Source organism: Euprymna scolopes, chromosome 28 (genome assembly GCF_053919585.1).
Source record: "Euprymna scolopes isolate OS-2025 chromosome 28, ASM5391958v1, whole genome shotgun sequence".
Classification (NCBI taxonomy): Eukaryota; Metazoa; Mollusca; class Cephalopoda; order Sepiida; family Sepiolidae; genus Euprymna; species Euprymna scolopes.
Window position 1 is genome coordinate 281652 of NC_136509.1, and position 27185 is coordinate 308836.

General features: G+C 34.2%; 1 protein-coding gene across 2 annotated transcripts in view; it reads left to right on the forward strand.

Moving 5' to 3' along the window:
• The first annotated feature begins 23783 nt into the window (after positions 1–23783).
• LOC145249425 (uncharacterized) overlaps positions 23784–27185 on the forward strand; it is a 103080-nt gene continuing 99678 nt past the window's right edge. Inside the window, exon 1 of one of the 2 annotated variants that reach the window (XM_080110975.1) lies at positions 23784–24308. The gene's annotated coding sequence lies outside the window, so the exon portion shown is untranslated. The remainder of the gene's footprint in view (positions 24309–27185) is intronic. The other variant, XM_080110977.1, reaches the window with a different exon arrangement.

Here is a 27185-nt window from a genome sequence, read left to right on the forward strand (position 1 = left end):
TACTTGTTATTGAGCACTATTTTATGAAGATTGAATTTTTATTCAAATAACATCTATATAATGAAGGAATTGATACGATGTCTCTAGATATTAATCAAATGAATCATCAGTGTTTTTAAAATAGTGCTCAATAACATATAGAGTTTGACACGATTCAATTGGTGAAGGTTGTAAAATTATTGCATAATTTTCATTATACTATTGAGGTTAGAAGCCTGATGACAGTTGATTTCGGAGAAAATCATATGAAACTTGCATGTAAATACGTAGCGAATCATGAGTACAAATAAAGATAATCATGAGGTTGTTTGCACTGCAACCGAGAAGGCTAACATGCTTACCAGTCGGTTTGCCTCCAACTCCACATTAGACACAGCAAATCATTCCCTCCCTGATTTTCCTTTGCGAACAGAAGCCACTTTAGAAGATCTGAAAATCACCCTTTCTCAGGTGCATGATATCATAAAAAGAAACTATATACTTCAAAAGAATGTCGACCCGACCTCATCCCGGCTGTGCTATTTAAAAAATGTACCGCTGAGGTTGCTCCAGTTATCTCCCAGCTTTACAAAAAAGGAATCTTGCTTTTCTGAATGCTGGAAAACTGCTTCTATTTTACCAGTTTACAGAAATTCTGGTGAAAGAACTGATTAAATTATCGCCGCTTTAGCCTCCTCCCGCTTTTCGCCAAAATATTTGAGTCCATAATTAACCAAGCTCCAGTCCATTATCTTACAGTTGCTAAACATTTGATTGACCGTCAATATGGATTTAGGCAAGCTCGTTCTACTGCAGATATCCTGACTGTAATCTCTGAACGCATATACCATACACTGGACAAAGCAGGGGAGAGTAGAGCGGCAACCCTAGATATATCTAATGCTATTTACGTCCAAGGGGGTATTAGTGCTTTGAGTTCGTCCGGCCATTTTTCATTAAAGTACTTGTAAAACAAATACAAAGATGCAACACGTTTGGTCGACAGTGGGGGACTTGATAGGTTTCCAACTCTTATTTGAAGTCTATCTAGGAGCGAGAGTAGTAGCAGATGCGCCAGACCAGATGTGGCAACAATATTCCATGCATTGGTAAATAGTTGTTTTATAGAGATACATGATACTCTCAGGTTTGAATACTCGTCTAGCTCGGTAGAAGGAAGCCACCTACCTTGCAGCAGACTTGGCAATTACCAAAATGTATGTTTCAATTCATGTTTGTGAATGTTAATGTGAATGCAAGGAGCTTGAGGGAAGTACTTTCGGAAAGTGTATAATTAACCGTGGCAGTGATATATATATATATATATATATATATATATATATATATATATATATATATATATATATATATATATATATATATGAGTGGGGTAACCAACAATTGTTATGCTTTTTATATTTATTTTATTATTTGATGATTTCATTTTTGGAAATCGTTTAACGCGTTTCAGACGTTCTCGTGTTTTTCTTTTCAGAATTTTTGTAAAATATTTACAATATAAAACGGTGTTTTGCTGTCCATCCTGATGATAGAAGATTAATATTCACAAGAAGTAGAATGATTTGTGCTTCTAAATGTTTCTAAATGTTCTCATACTCGAGTATATTTCTTCCCTTTCCTCGTTTAGCGTGATTATTTCATGGTCACTGAATATTGTTGGTCTTTGCTTTTTATTTTTTATTTTTATTTATTTTTCTTCTTACTGTGGGGAGGTGTGGAGCGCCTTGGTGCTTGGTCAGTTAAGTATGTCTGTGTGCGTGTGTTCGTGTGTGGGGGACGGTGTGTGAGTGTGTGTTTTCTTGTATTTGCTTGTGAAATTTATGTTATATCTTATAGTTGAATAAGCTCTGTTTCGTATTCGTGTTTTGGTAGGGGAGTGCTTATTTAATTTTGATTTTTAGGTTTTAATTTCTTTCTATTGTAATTTTCGGTTTAGTCTGTTGGGATATTCATAATATTTATAATTTGATAACTACATTTATTGATAAAAGGGAACGATATTTATGAATTAACATAAGGTAATTAGGGGCGAAGGATAACTTTTTATACCATGGTATTTCGAAGCATAATGCTTTTCATCAGAAGAGGAGAGGAGATGCTAGATAACATAATAGGGGTTCGGTATCTAACGATAGCTACATTAAGAGCGAAATAATTGTGCAGTAAAAGATAAAGGTATAAAGAGTTTTACTTATCCTAAACCCGTAATTGGTGTATCATCCTTATAGAATGACCGAATAAATCTATATACATTGGTACATATTTTTATATTGTCATTTTCATATTTTACTGATACTCTATATAAGTTCCAAAGCAATTTTTTGAGCGTTGCATTATCCCCATAAATCTTCTCTTAAAGAATCGTTCTTGTTCTTTTTTTAACTCTCTCTCTCTCTCTCTCTCTCTCTATATATATATATATATATATATATATAAATATATATATATATATATATAGTAATGTCGAGAAAATTGACGTACTAGTTTGGTATCCTGGTAATTTTGGTGCTAGCCTAACCATTTTAGGGCAAAGTGCATAAGCGTTTAATATTTGTAGCGATACTTTTAAAGGAGAATGTGTTGATTCTATTTTCTTGACTGTATTATGAAATATGTGAGCCTTACATCAGATATATCTGACATATAAGACAACGTTTTAAATGAAATCGGTTTATCCATAAACATCGTGTAAGTAGTTCTACTGTCGTTTCTAAACCTAAAACTTTATGGGTGGGCGATCACCATATTCGATTAATCGTTTGTTTCATATGATGACATGTTTTGGGCAGCTGTTGAAAATTGACTTGTAAATTAACTAATCTATGCGCAAATCATTATGTATCCCACTTTTTATCGTCCATCCTTATCAGTTATTTCGATGTTTTCCTTAACTTTTCATCTTAACCCTGAAGTTACTCTGCTACCTAAAATTTTCTACATCTACTAACTTCAAGAACTTTCGTAATTTTTTTAACATAACCATACCTTAAAAATCTCTTTTCAGTATATCTCTCTATACTGTGCAAATTTAATCTTCCTCTGAGCTCCTTACATTTAAACCTGTCTTTAAAACTAACGTTATACACTTATATCATTCTGATATAACTTCTCTCCATACAATGCATCCGTTGATAAACAGTGATGACTCTCTGCTGATTAGTTATAGTAGTTACTTGGCCTTACTCTATCCACTCCTAATTCTTGCAATCAAATTAGTATCTTAGACGAAGAATAAACAGTCCAAGAAATGATATACTTGTCACTATCGCTGAGTTATTTCTGTACAAAAATGTTACATTATGCTATATTTTATTTCTTCAATGAAGATTTTGTATACACTCTCTAGGCTCCTTCGGCTTGAATTCCTCTCCCTAAAGCCTTACCCTTTCAGATCGAGGTACGATTGGTGGCAACCTTTGTATTAAAGCTACTCAACTAATAGGGCTCAGGTGGAAACCCACCAAGAGTCGTCATCAGGATTCGTCGTCCTTTGTTCGTCTCTACATCCGTATCTGGCAGCATTAACATGTAATGTACAGAACCGCAACGCACTGGAATAAACGTGGCAACGTTGCTCTTGCGCCATTCGTTTCTATGTCCTGAACCGAACTTTTCCCGACTTCACCTGCAACTATTGAGTCTTATTGTTTTTTGGTGTAGAGGGTAAATACTTTGAGTACAGCAAAATTACGTTGACGCACCGGTTCTCGTTAAATCACCGGAGTTAAGCAACGTTGAGTCTGGCCCGTACCAGATGGGTGACTTTTTGGGAAGGCGAAGCGCTGTATGTACCGCGAGGTAAAAAACCAGGTTGGGAAACTGGCGCAGTCTATCCTTCCTTTGAGGGAAGATTCCCCTCTCTTAAGCCTTGTCAGGCAACCCATCTAGTGATGACGTCATGATAAAAAAATACCCTTGATAACCCTAGCGACGCATCAAGTATTCAGTTATGGACAAGATTTGAATTACACTAAAAACTCTGTAGTGAATTCAGTCTCGGCTGCGGCCCTATGTTACGTTACCTACAAAATAGCTGCGATCAACGAGAAAGACTTCATGTAGACAAGATAGTCTGGAAACACGATCGTTGTGATCTCTATTTAGACAGGCTTTCCAAACAAAGAAGCAATATATTCGATGTGACATCAGTGAAAAAAGTTAAAAATATTTTGATAAGAATAGTTTCGATGACGCATTAATTTAAAAAGTCCTGACAAATCACCTGTTCAAATATTATATACTTTGTCCCGTTTCGCCTTACCTGTGAAAGAATACGGCCATACGTTTTCTGCGTTATTTCTCATAGTCACGTTTGAAAATACAATCCATTCACTAATTTTTGATTATTTGCCTTATTTGGGCAATTGTTTTTATCTTAGATGTTATTCACACATTTCAACCGACGAACTCTCGGACTTTTTTCATGTGCGTCTTGTCGAACTCGGGAATCTGTACAGATTTTCGAACGGGACCCTTTATTTGATATACAGTAGTAGCTTGCTATCATGATCGGTTAGAAGTTTTAAGTAATTCGTGATTGCATTCTTACTATTGCCCGTATTGAGGATTGAGGATTTGGAAGAATGGCGCTTACAAACGATTATTACTTATTACTTTTAACCCTGACATATAGATGGGGCTCCGAAAATAATCTATATGATTGTTATAAATTGCTAACCATCAAATATCATGCGCCAAAATTTGAGCATAATCGGATTTTTAGTTTATAATGTAAAGTTAAGTGAAGCGACTGTTGAAAATTTTCAATACACTTTTGCATGTAAATAAAACATTATTTCTGATAGGAAAACATGCTTTTCAGTAAAGCAGTGGTTTGATATGTATTAAATAAAAGAATGCTAGATAGGTGATCTGCTGGCTTTAAAAACGAAGCCACAATTGATGATAAACGCCCAGGTCGCCTAAATTTGGCAGTTGTCACACAAAATATTTTTAAAAGTCTATAAATTCGTTTTATCCGATAGAAAATTGAAGTTGGGTAACAAAATTAATTAGTTAAAATACCCCAAATGCACGTTATTCACAATATTTTATTAATCGATTATTCTAAAGAAAGAGAACTTTCAATAGCGAATATTATACCATTGTTTCCGTGTTAGGAAGAAAGAAATCGCCCCAAATAGCCACATACATATAATCAAAATATTTTTACATTAAACCAATACACTCTGTCATGAGTCGATTGCAATGATAACAAAACTACGTGAATTGCACTTCGAATTGCTGTCGCGTCGATTTCATGCTGCATATCTTTCTCTTAGCGACTACTGACAATTTGCATACTCAAAAGAATGATTCAAGGAAAAAATATCGTTGCAATGAAGAAGTCACATGGGGAACGGGAACATATTTTAGTCCAAAGACAAATCGTTCTTAAAAAAATAATCGAATTATGAGAGAAGCGTTAGTCAGTGTTTAAGAGAAATATGAATAGTTTCTAACGCAATATTGCGAGTGTTCTCGCCTTTGGCAGATCGAAAACCTTTTGTAACAAACTATATTCATGAATAAAATATAGGGTTTATATATCTCAAAATCAATTACTGTCACAATGGATAATTAATTAAGAATGTTGGACTGTTATTACTCAGGTTCAAATCATCTGGTTAGCGGTACAATTATATTAGCTACACTAATGTTTATTTGTGAACATAAATCATATAGTTCTAAGAATGATAAATATTTATTTATAAAGTAAATAAATATATGTGTGTGTGCGTGTATGTAAGGTGGGTGGAAAATAACCTCGCAATTGGGAAATTGCTCGATTATAAAAAATGTCATAAGTAAGAGTGTAATATTTATTTATATATACGGGATGGAACGATAAAGTTGTTGTCCTAAGGGAAACAACACTACACTTTATTTTAAAAATATATTGAAAAAAATCAATTCAGGTAACTTGTTTATGTAGTAGAGCTGATATCTATTCAATGTGTCCGTCTTCAGTCTCAATCACTACCTCGATACAGGTCTGAAAGTAGAAGCATGTTTTTCCACAAATTCTCGGCGCATGGCGGCGATCAGGCTGACTTTGGTGTAGTAGGAGACCATGTTGGTGATGTTCTCGTCGTATGACAAAACCACGTAGTCAAGCGGGTTGAGAGAAGAATACAAACTCGGAGCACTCCTTCTCAAGACTAGTCTGAGTCTTCTTGGACTGGTTCGCCGGCGCCGGGTCCTGCTGCCACACCCAGGGTCTGCCAGTGGCCCTTTGATTGTACCAGGGGATCACCATACTCTTCAGCACTTCCAGGTATACTATTGTATTGTTGAGTTTGAGTGTGTATATATACTGAATGGACAAACTGCATTTGTATGTGGCGAAGGGTTCATCTGAATGTGTGCACGTGTCACTAAATATCTACGGTAGTTCTTCACTAATTGAAACCTAGCTTATTGTGTTGCAGTTAAAGTGCGTGTTCTTAACATTTTCTCAGTGTATAATTAACTCTTTTCTTTAACTCTTCTAACGCTGTCATGATCGTTAGTAGTGTCTCTTTTAGTGTGTGTGTGTGTGTATGTGTATGTGTGTGTGAATGTTTCTTTAAGTGTGTGTGTGTGTGTGTGTGCGTGCGTGTTTTTGTGTGTGTAAGTGTGTGTGTGCGTGCGTGTTTTGTGTGTGTGTGTTTGTGTGTGTGTGTTTTGACGTATAACACGAATGCATAAACGTGGCATACCTGGTTCTGCTGCTCAACCTTTTTTCTTGGAGGTTCTTCTCTCATCTTGAGGAAATTGATTCTCTTGACAAGAAGACGTATGCGATTTACTCAAGACGATGGGTTGTTGTTTTTTTTTTTAAGTTGTTTATTCGCTCCCAGGTATTACGTCTAGCAGAGGAGCGATGAACGATCTTTACCTAGGTGGCTAGTTCTTATACGTCCCACGTCTGAGACACTTCCCCCCTTAAAGAGGAGACCCTTTTTAGACCATCTTCTTCTGTTGACACCCTCAATTCAACTCTTCGACTATTTTCTCAGTTAATTAAAACACGCGATCCGCTATTTTTAGAGCTCCTGGTGCAATTGATCGGTAATCGAGTTTGATGTGACTTTGACATGTTTTAACAATATATAAAAACACAGATAACACCTTCCCTTCACCACGCCAGTCAGATAGATAGACAGATCGATAGATATATAGATAGATCGGCAGAAAAATAACAAATAATTTCTTGTGTTCCACCTAATTCATAGCATTCCTTCTCCCTTTTTTATTAAAATGTATGGCAAAGACATACATTTTCGACTACTCACATTACTATGAAGGAAATACATATGCCTACCACGCTGGCAAAGGAGGCAGTCATACCATATCCAATAAATAATAATTATATAATTAAAACTAGATAAACCACAATAATGCCACGTGTCGCTAATCCTGCGTTTTCGAAGGTCAACACATTCCATGTGACCCCCATGGCCTCTTAATACCTCAAATCAAAATTCCAGGAGCATCCTTTACTCCCGATCTATTTGCCTCATGAACATGGACAATTATCATCCCTGGCTTTACAGACCAGCTTTCCTTTCCACACGTGACACAAAAGAAAATGTCCACTTCCCAGGCCTTACACCCTTTTTCAGCATTAACCTACTTTATATTACTAATATTTTGTGGAACACACAGAAAACCTCTTCTACTCTATTTGGTGGTTAGCACTATAATTCCCAGGATATTTTTTATACCTCAAATAAATTTAATTGGTCAAAACGTCACTCATGTCGGTTCACTTTATTCTACCCCATCGTCAACCCTGAGTGATCGAAACACAATGGCTCAGTGCCATCATAGTTTCCATGCATATCCTTTGATAAATATCACTTTTATAGGTGATTACGCGTGAAACTCTTAAAAAATCTTGAGGGAAAGAAAAGCAATCATTTTAGTATTTAGAGTGGAAAATCTGTTTCGAATATAAATTTGATGTAAAATAATATGTACTTCTTTTTTGGGACGCCAGTACGGCAGATTTCAATTCATTATGTTGGTTGGCACAAAAGGTACGCCAGTGCGCCAAATTGCATTCCGTCATAAAAACAAATTTCTACAGAAAAAAAAACTTATTTGTACATTTTTTCCTAGCGAATAAAGCATAAAACTTAAAATCACATATGAAAAAAACATGTTTATTATTTTTTAAATCCAACAACGGAACTGAAGTCGATGTTTTGCTTCTAAAACAAGCTTAATCGCATAAAAATAGAGAGTCGTGTTTTTCTGTTTTAGGTGTATTAGAATATAAGTTGGATGTTTTAAAATAAAAAAAACGTGTTTTTTATACGTAATTTATGTTTATGTTTAATGGCTAGATAAACGTATCAAAATTCTTGTAACAATAATTTTATTCACTTTTATTTATTAGAAAAAAATATTTTCCCGGTTCGCCTCACAGAGATTCATAAAAAAAAAGTTAATTTTGTTTTAGAAACAAAACATTGACTTTAGCTCCGTTGTTGAATTTTTAAAAATAGAAAAACGTAGTTTTTATATGTACTATTATGTTTATTCGCTAGATAAAAATGTAATAATAAGTTGTTGTCTTTTTCTGTAGAAATTTGCTTTCATGACAGAATGAGATTTGGTGCACTGGCGTATTTTTGACGGACCAAAACAGTGGATTGAAATCTGGCGTCCTGTCCGTCTGGCATGCTGGCGTCCCAAAAATAATTACCCAACGATTGGTATCCAAAATAAGAAAACGGTGTAAGGAGAGAATAGTTAAGAAAGCCCGCCCCATGTCAATAATGAATTTCTACATAATTGCGTACTATTTTGAAAAGCAGTCTTAATATTAGGAAGGATTTTGGTAACTATTCTGTACTTTCCGTCTGAAAAATTTTCATATTTTTTCTCACAATTATGCACATTTGGTTGATTATTAAATTGATTTGTGTTGCTGTAAAAGAAAAACAAATTGAAGAGACTACTACTGCTGCTACTACTACTATTAATAATAATAATAATAATAATGATAATAATAATAATAATAATAATAATAATAATAGCAGCAGCAAATATATTAATCCCTTTATCTAAATCACTTTCCCAAAATGGAATTCTACATTTTTAAATGATTATATGGCGAAAATAAAATAAAAAACAATTATTTTAAAATTTCGCGTAGTTCTTATCGAAATAATTAAAATATTAAACAAACTTTTTGACTTAATCTATTTTTGAACAGTAGTTATAATTATTATATTTTTCTCACTGAAAATAGAAATGAGTATACGTTAGTGTAATCAGCTCCATTTTCAGTATAAGTTCGCTGCGCCATTAAATATTGTGGGCACATCTATATATATAAAGTAGTAGCGTTCGTGTGTGTGTATATGAAGAAAAAAGAAGATGGACAAAGAAATATATAAATCCGTTTAAGGTTATTTCTTGAAAAGGAGATGTGTGCGTGGGCGTACACATCTCCTTGACGTTGTAGGCTATTTCTATCAAAGGAGATTACACAGTTAATTTTATGCATGATACATATATATATATATATATATATATATAGTCTTTTACAAACGAAATCTGCACTGAATGAGTAATCTTATTTGCATATTACATTAAAGAAAATCTATTTTAATAATTAGCCCGATCTTATTAATTATTTGTTGTAGAATCGTTTTAATTGTACTATTTAGAAATATTATTTAAAATTTATTTAGTTAGTTGATTTTAATTCAATTTATATTTGATTTAATTTATTTTTATTTAATAATAAAACAGTTACGTTTAAAACCGGAACTCTCATATTACACTATGAGAGTTTTTTCCCTTTAAGCTAATAATTTCAAGGGGAATAACTCTAATAGTTAAATTGTTTGAAATCTAGAAGCCGTGTTGCAAATTTAGCGGTTTTCCTGCTAGATCTGGAGATTTCGTTTGCAATCTAGCGGGAAAAAATTTAATTTAGCAGCTAGTGAATTTTTTCTAGAAAATCTGGAGATATTTAACGCCCCACACACCTGTAATTTTAGATTAAAAAATAAAGAAAAGCGCTTGAAAATACTTTAAAACATAAATTAAACTCATTCACGTAGGTAAAAAGTAGCATTTGTTGCTTTAGATAACAATTATTTATTGACTATTTGTTTTTTGGTCACGATTTATTTTCGGCTAACCATTCTTCAATCGCTATAAATTCGATTTTCCCAAGTACATTAGTATTTATTCACTGTGACAATTATACAGGGCACTGATTCAAACGTAATATATTGACGTTGGCATTCTGTAAATGTTCAGTGTAAATGACGATGCTCTGATATTAGTGTAGCTTTTTTTTAACCGCAAATATATTCATCTAAGCTAGCACGAACGCCCCGCAAAGCCCGGTCGTAAAGTACGCATAAATATCATATTTTAATCCTTGCAAATATTATTTTAATGTTAATTTTATTTGGAAAAGTAAAAATAATATAAATAAACCAAAAATAAAAAGATATTGTAAAATTGGCAAATATTAAAATCATATTTCAGTTTCATTTTTAAAGTATTCAAAGCAGACGAAAATATACTCGATTTTGAATAGTGCTGGATATGAAAAGTGCTGCCCAATTTAATGTAATGTAACACCCTTATTTATAAGGCTTTTTAACGGTTTAGGACTCCAGACTGTTAAACAATCTTTTTATTTGCTATGGGAGATAAATTCTGCATGTTTAACTTTTTAAGGGGATTTTGTGTGATTTTACGATGTTGCGAGTACGACTTGAGGTTAGACATATACTAAAGATTAGTTGCCTTTCTCCAAAAGTTAGAATGTCCTATAAATGTGGGATCATTTTAATAAATTTATATGAAAAAATGATCTCCCACTTTAAATTCTAAAATCTCATCTGCTTTTAAATATAGATATAATCTATTTTTAAATTGACAAACTTAATGTTTTCCTTAAATATATATTCTCAAAGATTTTCATCTCGTGCTATTTTCATCTTCAGTTATTTTTCCCATTTATACATTTGCATCATTTTTACCTATCCTCCACAATCTCCCTTTCAAAATGGTTAAAGAACCTATTAATAAATTCAAGTATAAATCTTTACGGATTTTTTTTCTTTATTTTGCAAATATTAAGTCATCCGATATTTACGGAGAATTTATTCAGCAATATTCAATATTTAAGTACGTCTGTTGCAGACCATGATATGAAATACCCTAACCCGCTACAAGAAAAACAATGAAACGAATCGAATGAAGGAAACAAAGAACTCAAATGCTGGAATAAAATAAACATGTCGTTTATTTTCTGTTGAGAAATGAAAGTCTTTGGTGTACACGTGTTCATTCAGCCGTTGACGCCTAGGCGCGTGGAAGGAAAGGGGGAATACAATAGAGAAACGCGAAGTGGCAAGCCGGCCTGCAGAAAGAGAGGGTTAAGCTGAGTAGAGCGTCGCGCACATGTCTGTTATGATGGACCAAAGGCGAAGGGGAGATAGAGTGACGTTAGAGCACGCGGTCGGTTCGTCGACTAAGCAGCTCGAACGCTGGTCCGGACGAAAAAGGGAAGTTGACAGGTTTTGTTGATCTTATACTGTAGTTAGTGTTCTGGGTGCGCATGTCTGGGTTTCACTTTAAAGGAAGTGACGTCACAGCTCGGGTGTGTGTGTGCATTAATGTGAGTGTGTGTATGAGGATGTGTATATGCGTGCGTGTGTGTGTGCGTACGTGCGTGCGTACCTGTGGGTGTGTATATGTGAGGGAAAACATGTTCGAACACGTCATTATTGTAATGTTTTATTTATAATATATTTCAATGTAATTTATATTACAAACACTGTTTTATTTTATGATTTGTTTCTTGGAAAACAGGTAACTCAGGTAAAACTAGCTGATAAAATGTGAAAGCCTTCTGGGGAGCTAACCGCTTCAATATAATTCCAGATATATATGGCGAGAAAACACGAAACCTTTTGTATATTGAATTTACTATATTCATCATATTTTTTATGAAGGGTAGGAAGTTAAAATATGGTGTTTTTATTTGGGGGGGATATTTTTTTTTTCGAATTAGCGGGTTTTGAAAATTTTAGGCGACAAAAGTTAAAAATCTAACGATTTTTTGAAGATTTCTTTCCCTGATCTAGCGGGGTTTTAAAATTTCAGTTGGCAATGCTGTCCGAAAGTATTTTTTTATTTAAACTCTGAGAGTTACAATAAGCTCAACGTTATTAAATGCCCGGTGTAATTGATGTGTTTTAATTTAGAAATATTCTTTAAAGCTGATTTATTATTTCTATTTTTAATTTTATTATTTTGCGTTTAAAACCGAAGGTAATTTTTTTTTTTTGCAATCTATTTTCAATTATTTTAATTTCTAATAAACGGTTTTTTTTGGGTTTTTTTTTTTTTTTTTTTAGTTATCCGTTCCTTTCTGTCTTAAAACGATGCATTTAGTAATTTTCTTTTATCAAAGAGATTTAGAGTTATTTTTCTTTAGAACAAAAGCGAGACAAGCGAATGTGAAAAAGGTACTAGCTTGTATCTTTCTTTCTCCGTTTGGCTTTATCTTCCCTCCTTTTCACTTCTCCTTCTGTACTCGCTTGAAATGGGATACGCGGAAATCATTTGCTTTATTCGGCGTCTACATAATTACATTAAGCGATTACAAATTAAAAAAAAAAAACATTTCACGTGTATATTTCACGTGTTCTTTCCCCCGATGAGAATAACAACAGCTCGTTGTTTGTGATGCTATTTGAAGTAAAATTACAAACAGCTACTCGATAATGGAAACAGAAACGCAGGTCGTCTGGCTGACATTTCTGTGTGCTGTTATTGAGAGGAGATGATAATAATAACAAGCATAGAGAATGAGCAAAGGAAGCACCCAAAAACGTTATCTCCACATAAGATCCCTTAACGACAACTATTAATACTAGCTCTTTAGGTACCTCTAAAGCGCGCCATAAATTTAACTCCTCTATATGTAACTCGATGTATTTTTTTGACATAGGAGTCACCACTTACTAAGGCCCCGAGGCCACTCGAGGATAAGGGTTATTGAGTATACAGTAATCAATGGGATAATATCGTAGTAATCGTTAGTAATTGAAATTTGGTAGATTGGATTACTTAAGGGGACGGCTCATCAAGTTTCAGTTGGTTGGTTGTTTTTGTTTTACTGCATATCAACCCTTTTCATGTTATTTAATGCCGAATCCAGTGATTTTGAAGAACATTTTTTAATAGAGTATATTTGCTTTTTTAAGTCGGTTTCTATTTAACCCATATAACAAGTACTACCACTCCGGGTCAGAGTGGACCTGGGAGCAATGGCAATTAAAGGGTGGCTCAACACTCCCCAAAGCCCGCAAGCTGGGGCCTCACCATCGGATATAGTTTAAGGTCATATCCAGGACCTTTGTTTAAGATAGCATTATTATTGTTATGTTAGCAAACAGTCTGCGCCAGTGCGAGTTGCCTCCCTTAAAAATGTAAACTCTCGTCTAACGTGAATAAAACGAGACTGGCAGCCAACTTAACGAGTATATTTTCCCTATAAAACATGGAAAACATAATGCCAGAATACAGGATTTAGAAATGGACGTAAGTAATACAGAAGGAAAGAGTTAAACAAAGTATTGCGTCCAAAAGTCGTTAAACAAAGAAATAAAATAAACCCTAGCATGACCAGTCATGTGAGTCATTCAGCACTGTTTATGTGTGACCAGGTCCAACCATTGGAAAAATGGATTCGACGGTTCAACCGTTACAAGATAGTGTTCAAACATGAGAAACCAATCCCTTGTCTGGTAGCCACTCTGATATGATGCATGTGTGATAAAGCAAAAAACATCATCTTCAACTCCTACCCGATGACGCTTAAAAGTTTAACAGTAATATCAAAGTTCGGCGATCACTTCAAAAACAACACAATCATAGTATATGAGTGAGACAGGTTCAACCGGAGATGCCAAGAAGTAGGTGTGTCAGTTGATTCTTTTATCACGGACCTCCATTCTCTAGCTAAAAACTAATTCGCGGCAGAATTGTAATCGGGTACACAGATCCTAAATTGTCATTGACTCTACAAATTATTCCAGATCTCATTTTAGACAGAGACATCAGACACGCACAGCAATATGAAATACAATAATTACCTCACAACGTTTCCTCCGGTATATATATCTGTTGTCATCATTTTTATACCACTAGACATTACACGTGTTAGACACACGTACGCAATATGTTGGTGTAAAAATAATGCCGTTTTGACGTATATATATATATATATATATATATATATATATATATATATATATATAATGCCGTTTTGACGTATATACATATATATATATATATATATATATATATATATATATATATATACGTCAAAACGGCATTATTTTTACACCAACATATTGCGTACGTGTGTCTAACACGTGTAATGTCTAGTGGTATAAAAATGATGACAACAGATAGATTTTAATAACAGATATGTAACAAAAGGGACGAATAACAGTACTCTGGGGTTGTAACATCGGGCCAATTGGACACATACTTTCCATTCCTGATCTTGTTTGACAGATCCTCGAGAACAGCTGCAAAAAAAGTTCAATTCCAATGAATCAACAAATCTCAGGTTATCTTCTCTGCAACTTTTATTTCCGATGTTTTCCCATTGGAAAGCTGCTGCTGACATTGGCTAACGCATTCTGATCCCCTCTACTGGGAACTATCACGGTCCGACTCGAGCCGCTCTGTTAATGGCCGACGCCTGAGGACAAACATTCCAACTTACCCAAGTCTATTAAACCCCAGACGATCTGATGTCGAAGACTTCAGACAGAGGGGAAAAAACAAAAGTCCAAACCAGCTAACGTGCTACTATTACTCAAAAATAGTACAAAAGTATGTGTCAGAAGCACCAGCCTTTTTAACCAGGAAGGCATCCTTGTTGGAATAGAAGCTACACAAGGTTCCTACGTTCTGCAGATCAAAGATGAAAAGAATTCGACGCAATCGATCACACATTGTATCTAACCCATCAATTGAAATAGTCAAGGCTCACGAATTTGAGTTCCATGCAGACGGTCATCCACTAAAGGATTAGAACGTGTGAACAGCATGTCCAACCCTAACTTCTATAGACTATACAACAACCAGGTTTGGACATCAGTTTATACCAACTATAAAGCTAGATATATTTTTAAAAAATAACTAAATAACTAATTTACTAAATAATAAGAAGAGGAAAAAGAAGAAGAAGAGGAGGAAATAAAACAATAATGATAATAATAATGATAATGATAATAATAATAATAATAATAATAATAATAATAATAAAAAGAAGAGGAAATAAAATAATAATAATAATAATAATAATAATAATGATAATAATAATAATAATAGTTCACGAATAAATGAAGAAAAGAAAAAGATAACATAGCATGAACATTGGAGATCAACAATGACTGTAAGTAAAAACGGGGAGATGTTATGCCAACAGACATTCCACAGAGTTGTCTTCCTTTAAAATGTAAACTTTCGCCCAACGTGAATTAAATGAAACCGACAGTCATCTGTCTTGATCTTAACGCATATACTTTGTCTCGTCTTATTTTCCCGATAAAAATATAAAAACAATCAGCATAACTTTTGTATCATTTAAAAGAAGAAACAAAAATAAACTAATAATATTTTCAAAATTTTTCAGCGTATTAAAATAATGAAAATGCGAAACAAAAATCGTGCTTACATTATCGACGCCTTAAAACAATATTCCTATATAGTCTGCATTTTGAAGGTGTAGACACACTCATGGTTAATACATATATCAAAAATTAAACAATTTTTATGAAATTTTCTGTTTATTCACTTTTGAATTAATTTAAAATGCAGTTTTTTTTAAGTATATGCGAGGACGTGTATTTGTAGTGTGTTCACCTCTATATTCAATTTTACGAAAGCTGAACAAAATATACTAAAATTGAACAATATTTCAACATGCAATACAGCTGACGAGTTAAAATTATGTTATACCTCAGTAATCCATATATCTGTAAAAGTGAGAATGTGTTTGAGGACACTTTTCAGCCTACATACTCAACGAATTTTTAATCTACAAATTTGAAATTTAGTATATATAGTATTCAGACATGTGGGAAACTTTTAATATGTTTTCATCCGGAAAACAGGGCTGCTAAAGGGTTAAAATTAAAAAATTGGTACGTGGAGGAGTCATCGAATTTTTATCTGCTTACTGCGTGTTTCACAAATGCGTATGCGTGAATGGTTCATATGGCAGATTCCTTATGTTAAGAATAAGTAGGTTTGAAAACATTTTGTAAAGATCGTGTCAAGCTGGCCATATGCTTATCGTACCTGACTCATTGTCTTTGGGTTTTGATTTCGATCTCAGCTCGAGTATTTTTTTGCTTACAAGAAGTGAGCTGTTTAGAAAAAAAATAATACTTGCATGCACATGTCTCAGTGTCAGTATGAATTAAAATATATGTATGCGTATTTTACGACCGAGCAAGGCCGGACGAACTGTTTCATTTCACGACAACCATTGTTGTCCATTTCAACTCGTATTACATTTTATTTGTTATTGTGGTTCTTAGCACATCAAAAGACGAAAACAATGTCTATATCTCATTCAATCTAGGGTCTATTTAAACAAGGACTAATGTTGATTTACCATTTAGGTTAAACGATGTAACTAGGAGCAGTCCTCCATCTAGATAAAATGCCCTAACACACATTAATCTGTAGTCAATTAATCAGTAATCTATAAGAAATAACTCATTTATAAAAAGGTGAATAAGTGGACAGGCGATGGAGAGAATTTTGAAATCTATTTAACCTCTCCAGATCCCGTTGTAGTCAGTTTCTATGTGGTCGGAAAGCGATAGATTAAGAAGACACGGGTGGAGTCGTTTCCAGTGACCAGCGGAGAGAAACTCGGGAATGGAATGAACATGTAAGATTTCCTGTCGGAAGTGAATATATTAAGTAAACGGAGCAAACGAAGGGCAGTCGAACATGGGGGTGTGAGTTCGGCAAAGATCAGATCGTAGGTCGACTCGGTGAGCGACGGTGTGAGAATCCAACAGAGATTTAGATCAGGTCAAAATGAAGATTAGATTAACTGTTTAATCGAACGACAAAAATGGTCTCGGCAAAAAAAATTGTTCAAGTTGGGTCCTAGTGCATGCACTAGAATTAACTATAATGTGAGCGCGTGCGGTTAGGAGTCCTTTGCCGTGACGATAGTATCACACAGAGCGATAAAGAGAGAGAAATAGAGAAATAACTGAATAAGAGAATACATTTTTTATGCTTTGTATACAATTTTTAAAGCAGGTATAATCAAACAAAAGCAACTTATATCCTCGGACTTGTAGCTTCATATTTGTATATTGCACTGCGACGTCAACACCCATTTTAGCTAATAGAAAAAAGAAGCCAAGTAAAATTAATGGATCGATGACACACTCAGATTTTAGTCATTTTTTGTTTTCTTACAAATTTCTCATTTCCAAAAATGATTAAGCGCATTTTTGCGGACTGTTTCGCTGACCAATTGAACATCAAAGTTTCTTTTTGGGGAAGGGGAATAGGGATTTAAAAGAAAATAACAATGATTAATAATAACTTAGTCTTTATTTATATATGCTATGATTTTAGAAATCAAAAAATAAGAGAAAAAAAAGGAGAAAAATTATAATATGGGGTTCGTGGTGAGAGCAATGCGGGATTCATATTATATATATATATATATATATATATATATATATATATATATATATATATATATATATATATATGTGTGTGTGTGTGTGTGTGTGTGTGTGTGTATACATACATATATATATATATGTGTGCGTGTGTGTGTGTGTGTGTGTGCGCGCGCGCGTGTGTCCGTGAGAGAGAGAGAGAGAGAGAGAGAGAGTGTGTGTGTGTGTGTGTGTCTGTGTGTGTGTGTGTGTGTGTGTGTGTGTGTGTGTGTGTGTGTGTGTGTGTGTGTGTGTGTATATATATATATGTGTGTTAAGTTATGGAAATATATGGCATAAATTGTTATATATATTCATAATTTCATAACATCCTGCCTAGCGCTATTCACTATTAAGCACTGTTGGTGTTCAGGTAAATACTGAAAAGTGATACATGAAATATTATATCTTATAATATTTTTATTTGTATACGTGATATACATATATATATATATATATATATATATATATATATATATATATATATATATATATATATTTATATATATATATGAAGAATAAAATACGTATTAAATAGAGCTCAAATTCGACTACTGAATTGTTCAAAGACGCAATTAAAGCACATGTCCCCACACAGAAGTTCTATATCAAGCCTCTCTCCCCCCAATGGTTCATTTGTACTTGTGCAACCGTCGTTTATCAAATGGCAGCATGCATACCACAGATTTATTCGACATAATTTTATTGCAAATAGACAAATGTTTATAGAAGGGAGAAATGATTGTAAGAATGGATCATTGCAGCCAGGATAAGGCATATCAAAGTCCCTGGAAAACACATTGACTCGCAGAAATTAGAAATTCACGATTTCTGGAAAATTAATAATAATGTAGTAAATAAAGAGCAATGTAAAATTTCCCCAGTTTCCAACGACCTTGGGGTTATTTACACGGCAACCGCGAAGGCCAACCTCCAACTGCACGTTAGACCCAAAACCCACTTTCTCCCAAATTTTACTTTGCGGGAAGATGCCATACTCGATGGTCTGAAAATTACATCTTTGTAACGTCATAAAAATTAGACACCCCAAAGTCGAGTAGATCTCATCTCATTCCTGTCATACTATTAAATTACTTGGGCTTAAATTAAAAAGTTTGATCCATGTCCAAGTAACCTACATTTAAAATTTCAGTTGTTAAGACCAAAAATTGGAGGAGGAGTTTGGTAGAGTTTTCAAAGATCAAATTCTTGAAAATTGACACTTTGTCAGCCAAATTTCTAGCCGAAAGCCAATTAAAATGATTTCCCCAAATCTCAATACTCCTTATGTAAAATCTCGGCATGTAGACTGAATATTGACAGAGTTATTTTGTAGGAAAATGTACACAGACACAGACATTTCTACTTACATATATATATATATATATATATATATATATATATATATATATATATATGTGTGTGTGTGTGTGTGTGTGTGTGTGTGTGTGTGTGTGTGTGTGTGTTAGTGGCAAGGCCACAGGAAGAATAATCAAGCAAAGATAAACTTAATCAAAATTCATCCCAGAGTAGCAAAACTAAAGCTGGCCTACCAGGAAATTATATATATAAATGTAGGCAAATATAGTTTTTTTTTTATTTACCAATGGTCATAAAATTTAAACTATAGAATTATAATCTTCAAAAGGCCTGCAAATTTTCACGTATTTTCGTTCTATAGAATCAAATATTTGAGCATTTTGGCTACGCGTACATATATATATATATATATATATATATATATATATATATATACTACTACTACTACTACTTTTATTATTGTCATTATTATTATTACTGCTTTGTTTTTTAACGCTTTTACTATTCTTATTATTATTGTTTTTATCATTATTATTTTTATAATCATCATTGTAATTGTTATTATTATTATTATTATTATTATTATTATTACTATTATTATTATTATTATTATTATCCCCGTTATTATTTTTTTTACAAGGTGGTCATCACTTATCAAGGCCTGGAAGCCACTCAGGGATAAGGGTTATTGTAAGTACAGTACGTTAGTGTGGATATTTAAAGTGTCTACTTAAGGGGGCGGTTCATCAGGAATTTGATTACGTTGGACTTGAAGACGTCCAAGTTGTTGTCAGGAGGGAAGCAGGCAGACGGAACAGAGTTCCACAGGCGTGCAGTTCTAGGAAAGAAGCTTTCTTCATGGAATCTACGTTTTGATAAAGAGTGAGGAAATTTTTGACAGTGGATTCAGCTATACGGGTGTTTTTTGTAAAAGATTGGCGAGGAGGGACCAGAGATTGGAGTTCAGACGAGCACTTGCCATGGAAATAACGATAAAACAAAGATAGGCTTGCAACGTCTCTTCTGTGGGAGAGAGGCTGCAGGGAAGAGAAAAGGGCATCCCCACTAAGCCACGAAGTCTATTTTGTATTCTGTCAAGGCAGGATATGCTGTTTTTAGCATGGATATGGCAGCAGTACTCCATGTTTTGACGTACTTGGCTTTTATATAGATAGAGAATTGCATCAGTATTGAGATATCTTCTAGCGCGAGAAAAGGATCCCACCATCTTTCCAGCGACCTTGATGTACGTATTCCATTTCAGATCAGGAGTGAAGTTCAAGCCCAGAAGCTTGTCAAAACATGGGGCTTCTCCTAAACGAGAGCCATCCGTTTCAATTGATACCAGATGGGGATCAGAGCGTTGATGATGTAAATATAGGAGTTTGGTTTTAGATGCATTAAAGGTAACCAGCCACGTCTTCCCCCAATGAACCACTCGTTCGAGATCAGAGGAGAGAGAATCAGAGAGAGCTTTATCATTTACAGCCTTTGATGTGTTGGTGTAGATGGTCGTGTCATCAGCATAGATGTCAACGAATGATTTAAGTATGTGTTTAGGGAGGTCATTGATGTAGATCAGGAAGAGAGTTGGGCCCATGATTGACCACTGAGGGACTCCAGCATTTATATTGCAGGCCTCCGATTTTTGTCCATCTACCACTACTCTTATGAGCCTATCGGAGAGAAATGATTTAATTATTGAGAAAACATTTCCAATTATACCGTAGCTGGAAATCTTGTGAAGTAGACCCTTATGCCATACCTTGTCGAAGGCCTTTGATATGTCAAGAGCAATTGTCAAGAGATTCACTAATCCTATGAGATATAACCATTAGCACATCTGCGGTAGATCTTGCAGAACGGAAACCATATTGCGTGTCACTAAGAAGGTTATTTCTGCTGAGGTGGTTGACTATTTCTCTATTGAATATGGATTCCAGGAACTTACTCATGACACATAGGAGACTTATTGGTCTGTACTTAGAGGGAGATGACTTATCACCTGAGTTCTTAAATACAGGGCATACTGATGAGGTTTTCCAAGGTGTTGGAAAGCACTTCTCCTTAAGGCAACGTTTAAACATTTTCGTAAGTATGGGAGCAAGTTCTGGTTGAAGCTTTTTAACACTATAATTGGGATGTCGTCAGGGCCTGTAGCTTTACTGGAATCAGGGTTCTAGATTAGCTTGGTGACCTCATGCACAGATATTTGTATGTTACCTAGCGTGTTCTGTGTCATAAGAGGAAATATGGGGAGTTGATGGCCTTCGTCGCATAGGGTAGAATTAGCTGCAAAGTTTTTGGCAAATAGTTTGGCTTTGTCTGAAGCTGAGGAGATGACCTCTGGTCCGTTGATAATGGTTGGGATAGAACGCACACTTCTGTTCAGGATCCTATTTGTTATTTGCCAAAACTGGTGGGAACCAAGCCGTGGGGTGTGCAGACAGGATGTGGTCTATTTTCTCAGATATACTCTTAAAGATAGTAACTCCGCTGTTGTGGGGCCGATAGAGGGCAAATATAAGTGCAGTGGTGTAAGCAAGTGCAACCTGGAAGCACATATATTGTAAATTAGGATCTTCTCTAGAGATATCCCTGCCACATGGGAAGCCATCTTTAATGTAGGCACATATTCTATGCCCATGGCAATCTTGGGGGTCAGATTTAGATGTTAAGTTAGAGTATCCGTTAATTATGAACTCATCTAGGGAAGTGGTCGGCTCTATTCCAGTTTCGCTTAGAAAGAATATGTCCGGTGTCATCTCCTGTAATTGGGTTTCAATCTCTGGAAGGTTGGAACGTAGACCCCTGATGTTGGAGAAGGATACATGGTAGTAGGGATCTACGTTGGATGATGGGGTTCTAGGTTTATTCGATTTTTTTTTTTTTTTTTTTTTTTGGAGATGTTTCATGTTGAGGTTTTGGGATTTGTGGAATAGGTCGGCATTCTTGGTTAGAGCAGTACAGAGAGGGAAAGAAAGAGAGAAAAAGACAGGAATTTTTTTTGTAGCACACGAAAAGGTAAAGCCGTACCAATTACCTACTAGTATGGCATCGAGAGGCCCCACCAGAGACTACTGCATGGTCCAGAATCCATTCACCAAATGGCAATACAGCAGTCTCAGTACTTTGCACCTGCTGATAGGACAGCCTCCTTAGTGGTTAATCCAAGGTTCGGGTCCCTGACTATCAGGCGGACAACGTCAGCTCAGACAAAACGTTTACCTCCAGCACCCTTACTAGTGACATGGCCACAAGGATAGACATAGAGACAGAAAAATTTCCGACATCTCACACTACTGTTTACCAAGTACTACCGACCTGGGAAGCAACTTTTTCTTCACCCTTTGTCAGAAAAATCACTCATTTGCATGAGGACTGAGGGATTTCTACCGTAACCGCTACCATTATCACTATTAACATTAATGTTGAATTTACTTCTATCACAACTATTGGTAATGTTATCTTTAATGTTTATTTTTAATGCTTACCTTTAATTTTGTCTTTACTTCATCTTAATTTTTATCTTCAATTTTACATCTATTTTATTTTCAGCTTTATTATTACTACTATGATTATAATTTTCATTACTATTGTCTTTCGTACTATTATAATTACCCTACTATTATTTGGTATATTTTTACCACTCTCATAAGTAGTAATGTTTTTCTTACTCCCCCACTTTGACATCAATAGGTATACTTAACCTTTTGCATCAAGTTAAACGCACTCATAGTCATTGCCACCCCAATCTCCGACCGCCACCTTATGATCATACTCCCTATATCATAACAGTCGAAACTTATAAATATATTGCCGCATATTACCTTTCAGTTTTACCTCCCCCCCCCAAAAAAAAAAAAAAATTAGAAGCGAATTTATAGCCGTCATTTGCCGTTTAGGTGGCACCAATCAAAATCAAAATTACCCACTCCATAGAAAATAGACACTGCTAGGGAGGCATGATTTATATACTGTTTTGTTTTTAAATCACCGGAACAGTGTTTCATGGTAAACAACTGATAATCCTTGAAATAACTTTAGGACTATTGTGAGTTCGAGAAAGCATGTTGATACAACGATTACAGGTGATTAAATAAGTTACTGACTAGTTTTCCAACGAATGATAAAATAAATATTACGATTAAATAAGTTTTTCATATAGTTTTAAAAGTTAAAATAACTCTCTCTCTCTCTCTCTCTCTCTATATATATATATATATATATATATATATATATATATATATATATATATATATATATATATATATACTTCATTTAATCATATAAATTAGTATACAAACATATAATTTTATGAGTAAATTTTCAGGATTTACTCCAACAGTGCTCAATACATATGTAGAGCTAGGTAGTAAGTTATGAAAATATATATGGCAATTAAGCTATACAGAATATTCCACGTTTCATTCTCGTGATCCTGAGGAATTCTCACGAGAATTGTGTAACCTAATTGCCATATATATTGTGTAGCTTAATTGCCATATATATTTTCATAACTTTTTAATACACACACACACACACACACACACACACACATATATATATATATATATATATATATATATATATATATATATATATATATATATATATATTAGCAGACAAATTTCCTGTGCGTGTGTAAAATCGAAAGAGAAATAAAAGAAAAAGAGAGAGTGGAGAGAAAAAAAGAAATAGGTGCAGTAGGTGGAGAAACGACAATCAAACGAGGCTTCAGTGTGGAGGGGTGGTGGATGACGGGTACTGCCCACCCGAGAGAGTAGTCGTCCTGGTGGTATAGAAGTAGTTGTAGTAGTAGTATCGGCTTGTACTCGGCGAATAAGATTTCCCGTGTTTAGCTTGAGCTCGATTGATAAGATTTTATATACAATCATAATGTATTTAGTATTTTTGTAAATTGGTTTTCACTTTCGTCCATGAGGAAAAGAAGAGAAAATTTGCTGTTTTGTTTTTCTCTTACATACAACTAAAATATAATACGAACATCAACTTTAGAGTGTTTTTTGTTTCTTTCTTGTTCGTTTTGTAATAATTAGAACTGATAAAAAGCAACAACAAAAACAATACCAACAACAAAACAAGATTAAAAACAAACACGTGAACTTTTTTGGAATTTACATTATTTTTATATAACAGGACGAAAAACAAAATTACACGTTTATACTTTTTAAGTTGAGCGACTCTGAAATTATTGGCCGCCGAGGAAATCACAAAAATGTAAGTGAAAATTCGTTTGTATATTTTCAGGTTCATGTTTTGTACTATTCTAGATTGACAGTCTCAGCAAAATCAATCCCCTCTCATCAAATGAGTTCCTACTTTTCTACTTTTTAGGTGATTACGTGTAAACATCCTGAAAAATTTGTCGAAGAAAAACAAAAGCAATCATTTAGAATTTAGAATGATGGATAAGTGTCGTATATAAATTAAATGTAAAATGATCCTCAATTCCTGGGTAATTCGAACGTTTCAAGGTAGTTAATCAAATTAGATAAATACTGTGCAGCATTTGGAGGGGTACTTTTAGTCAATTGCGCGTGCTTTTACGACTTTAGGTTAGTGGGAAAACTTTGCTTAACTGTACTAAAAAGTTAAAATGGCCCACAATGGAAACATTTTACGTTAAATATATATTGGTGACTGCTTCCACCTCTAAATCCTAAACTTGGTGGGGGGGGCTTTCTCTTCTTTCCTCTAATTGTTTTAATGTGTTTACATGAAATTTGTGGGTCGAGATTTAGCGGAGTCTTAATCTGCAGATTTAGTTTTTTTTAATAGAAGAAAATTAATACCTTTTCTTTTAAGAGTTCATTGGCTTTAAACTCTTTAGATGTACTTAAACGATATCACATGCATCACTATTTTTCTTAGTTTTCGGGCTAGGATCAAAGTGTGTCATCTGTTCTATTTTCAGTTGGATGGGCAGAGATCCTTATTGATTGAAACAAGTGTTTTTTCTTACTAAATTGCATCTTTTTATCGAGCTGGATACCCCGACATAAAAACCTACCTCACGTTTAACTTTGCCCTCATGGGGAGGCAAGTAAACAGAGACTTACAATATCATTTTTATTTAATATTAATAGAATACTTTATTACTTTTGTAATTTAATCGAATATTTATTAAAATAAAAATGAAGTAGAGTAAATTAAAAATGCTACTTTAAAAAGTCATTATAAAATTAAATTCGCCATAATACTTTTCCATTTCTTTGTAAGCAAGTCAGCAATTTTACATTTTTGTTAAGAGTTGGAAATGGATAAATTACTTTGCGACCCTTCAAATTGGTAAGGAAATTTGATAATAGTTAAACACTTGAATGGAAAGCCATTTAAACTGTATTTAAAATTATATGTATTAAAAGATTGAAAATATTGGAAATTATTAACATCCAATAATTTTATACAGATAAAAACACTATCATAACAACATTAGTTGTAATTTTATAAATATTAAGTTCAGATAATAATTAAATCCTATAACGATGCTATATTTTAGAAAACAATCAGCATAAAAATAAACAAACTGGAAAGTAAGAAGACTCCCTGCCAATGCCGGATATATATGACTGATAGTATTATAAAGAAAACAAATATATACTTCGGAAAAGTAAATGTTTAAGTCAATGAGGCCTACCTATCAGTTTATTTATCTCATTCGCAGAAGGTTAGACACATAGTCGTGACGTTTTGTAAAGCCAACGCGCTAGCTAAAGTGTACTCTGGCCTGTAAAAACATGCCTGAACAAGGCCGTCGGTTTTCCCAATAAGGGAGTCTCATGCGATTACCAATAAACTCACCCCTTTCTAAAATAGAGAAGATAAAGCTCGGGATAGTAGACCACTTAGGACTAAACAGAATCAGAATCAGATCTCCGTCCGACAAAAGCAATGTCACTGTCGAACTGATTGTTGAAGATGTGCCTTTACCTGTTACAATATATTGAGTTGATACTTTTACAGAACATAACCCAATGTTTTCTGTTGCGGTCTATAGAACAGACTGGAAATAGCTTAGTCGTCGTCGAATAGCCAATTAATACCAACATTAAATGAAACAACTTTTCATTTTTCGCTGACTAAGGGCTAGAGTCAATTACCCACGTCAACATCTTCCGTGATTTATAATTTTAATAAAACCAGTAAGTTAATTAGCTTTTATTTTAAAGGGACAAATAATTTAAAACCCTAACCTAACCCTAACTTTATCCTGACATATCATAAAAGGACGCATCTCTATTTGCGCATGTCACAATTTTGCCATGGATTGGTTTAGGAACAAAATGCAATCAGTTCTACGAGACTCTCAACATCTGTCACCGCGATTACATTTATTTTGATTTTGCATTCGCGTACTTACTATCATCTGCAGTTTTGCAATTTTTCAGCTTTTAAATCGTAAACTCATTCGGCCATTTCCGCTCCGTTTCGGAAAGTGCAATTGAGAGCAACGAAACGCTTACATTTCCATTATCACGGGATTGTATTTCAGGACAATTTGGAGATGGTAACTTATAATTCTGTGTGTTATAAATAATCTTTAAATTGCATGTATACAAGGTTGTTGGAAAATCGATGGCATAACTTCGGGGTTATATTCCATATGTTTAATGAACCTTTTATATGAGGGCTGCTTTTATAATAGCACTCAATTTCCAGTCGAATTTCCATTCGTGGTCCATTTCATCCTCTGTGTAATCTTTTGTTTGTGCTGATTATATGTGTTTGCCTAAATTTTTCTTTCAGTTGTAATTTGACATCTTAAATAAGAAGTGCAAGCTAGGGCAAAATGCCAACCGAGTCACCCATGTTGGTTATCAAAGGAAACCCTGCTAACCATGATGCTAAAAATTATTTTCTGATCACCATGGTTTTTATATTTTTATGATTTTGTTAGTATATGCGACAACACTAAACCCAAGCTTATTTTAGTTGTGACCCTGTCATATACGTTGTGTTTGCTTATTGCATAAGTAGCAATAACATTGCACTATCATACATATTGTGCGTGTTAGTTGTTTAAAATGAAAACGTTAATCAGTATTTGTTTTAATGGCCTTTAACTCGAAAATCAAAGGTGTCGGGATCTATATT